The sequence below is a fragment of the Octopus bimaculoides genome, chromosome 7 (genome assembly GCF_001194135.2).
Source record: "Octopus bimaculoides isolate UCB-OBI-ISO-001 chromosome 7, ASM119413v2, whole genome shotgun sequence".
Classification (NCBI taxonomy): Eukaryota; Metazoa; Mollusca; class Cephalopoda; order Octopoda; family Octopodidae; genus Octopus; species Octopus bimaculoides.
This window is the reverse complement of record NC_068987.1, coordinates 60,126,562-60,129,427: the sequence shown is the minus strand read 5'-3', so window position 1 is coordinate 60,129,427 and position 2,866 is coordinate 60,126,562.

Genomic DNA, 2,866 nt, shown 5'->3' with positions numbered 1-2,866 from the left:
ATATATATATATATATATATACATAAATACATATATATGTCGGTTTATAGTTAGGAGCATCAAGAGCTGGGTATCTTAACAACGGAGACAACTTGCTATAGTGAAGAGCGAATGAATCACAGTCTTTAATCATATTCAAACATACACATATACGTACGCACATACACACATTCGCACAAGCACACGCGCATATACATTTCTTAACGTATTGTAATTGAAATATTATCAGCAATCGTATATAATTCTTTTGTCCTCTACGTCTTTTAGCCAATAATTAATGGCGTTAGCTATAAATGGATGTTTAATATATAGCTTTAGTAAATACGTTATATGTTATTGATCAATTTACACTTTTTAAGTATTTGAATGAGTCCAATGGTTATTATTATCTTTGTGTAACCCAGGGTCAAATCTTTTAGGACAAACTTCGGATCAAAGGCTATTAGTCCATGGCCATCACGCTTGTTTTTTTGCGAGTTTGTGACTATGAAGTACAATACATTATTCCACATTTACGCTCGATGGAAATTATATAAGGAAGATCTGGTTGGCGTTTCTAGCTTATCGAGCGACTCGATATTGGCGCCCTCGCTGGTTTGTCAATACAATGGTAACTATTAATGGCAATTTCAGAAAGGTGATAAAAGATATGGCCGTTGAAGCTGGCTAAATCAATACTGTACAGGTATATCAGTCAAACAGATGATGTTTTGTATCGCCATCGATTAACTGTGATGAATTAAACTCTTGCCTTGAATATAGTTTAAGGATGGTTAGGCTGTTTTGACCTAGATGTATGCTATGTGGGCAACGGTGGACTTTAATGGGATTATACAGCTTATCGTTTTACAATCTAACGACAAACGCTCCTGATTCAGTGGTAGAAAAGATTTTTCTTTCAAAACGGTTATATAAAAATGGTGTCTTAGCATGGGGTTCGTTGTAATGGCTAAACGAAACTGAATAACAATAAATATTTTTCTTATCTTTCTGAACGTATTCTTTTGTGTCCATATGGACGTTCCATTATCAACCAACTGTATTGCTCTATTGTTTATTTTATGATGTGACAGGCATATCATCCAAATACATCTATTAATTGACGTTCTGTTTTGTCACGCTGTCGGCTCATAACACTTTCTGCTCGATGGTAATGATATATAATATGTAACTATCAAAGTAAGTTTTATCTTTTTGTTTTATCAAATAATATCCATTGTATCCACTTACATATTTTTCATTGGAATAATAGAAATCATTATAACAAGCCTCGGGGCTCTTGAGTACTAACTGAATTAGAGGAAAACAAGTGAGACTTTAGATACTTGAGAAAACAGGGGATCTCACAAAATCTGTTGTTACGTCAGAAATAGGTCCCTAGAGGCCATAGCTTCGGTTTAAAGTCTATAAAACCGATTTCGGCGCTTGGTCGAAAATATTTAATTTCTCCTGTACTATTAGAACCTTGAGAAAGACACAGAAGCTTTCATATTCCCTTAAAAAACAACGGGGAAAAATTAGAAAAACAAAAACAAGTGGTTGTGTGGTAAGAAGCTTGCTTCCCAACCACATGGTTCCGGGTTGGGTCCCACTGCGTAGCACATTGGGAAAATGTGCTTATAGCCTCAGGTCAACCAAAGCCCTGTGAGAGAATTTGGTAGATGGTAACTCAAAGAAGCTTGTCGTATATCTATCTATCTATCTATCTATCTATCTATCTATCTATCTATCTATCTATCTATGCGCATATCTATGTGCTTGTGTCTTTGAGCCTGTATTTGTCCCCCCACCGCATGAAAACCGGTGTTGATGTGTTTACGTCCCCATAACTTATCGGCTCGGCTTAAGCGTCCGATAGAATAAGTACCAGGCTTTTAAAAAGTCCTGGGATTGATTTATTCGACTAAAAACCCTTCAAGGCAATACCCCAGCACGGCTTCAGTCAAAAGACTGAAACAGGTAAAAGAACAGATAAAAGATTACCTGAGAGCAGCTTGACCAACGTGTCAAGCTGTAGGTAGTTCAAGTTTGCAGCAGCTTAGTTTTGTACTGTGGTAGGTATTTTCGGCACAATATTTCCTCGTCCCTTGAAAATGTCTTTCGTGTTCTATGAAATACAAATAATCTTTTGTTTTCCATTTATGGGTCACTATTTTATTGCCCACAAACTGTAACTAATTTAACACCGTTATTCTATAGTTTATTTTTATAAAACTGAAAGTGGACAACTGACTAATGGTTAGGAAGCTTACAGAAAACATCAATCCAAAGTTTAGTAAGTCAAATACGACTCTCTCTCTCTCTCTCTCTCTCTCTCTCTCTCTCTATCTATCTATCTTCTTTCACCAACTTTGATGGCCCCGGAAGAGGTCGTGGCAACCGCTCTCTCTCTCTCCTCTGATTGAGCCATAAAAGTATAAAAGTAAATAAATGTCATACAGTATTATTATTATTTCTTTCATCTGAGGTGACGAGCTGACAGAATTGCAAGCGTATCTGCTAAGATGCCCAGTGCTATTTCTGCCATCCCTGTTTCCTACTGAGTTAAAATCCCACTAGTGTCAATTTTGCCTTTCATCTCTCCGGGGTCGATATTTAATACCATTAACATTCATGATGGTATTAACTACTCTCCCCTCCACACAAATTTGTAGGATTTCAAATAACTATAAGGCTAGAGGTTTCTAATAAAGGAAGAATGGTGCATGGCAACGTTTATGTTATTGTCGAAGGGCCTTAATGAGATAAAAACAAAGGTTGTTGGGATTATAGAGATTACGGCATAGTGTTTATTTTCTATGCTAAGAAATCTCGACTTCTACGAAATTTCGAATAATATCAATTTTAATGAAAACTGCATCACTAA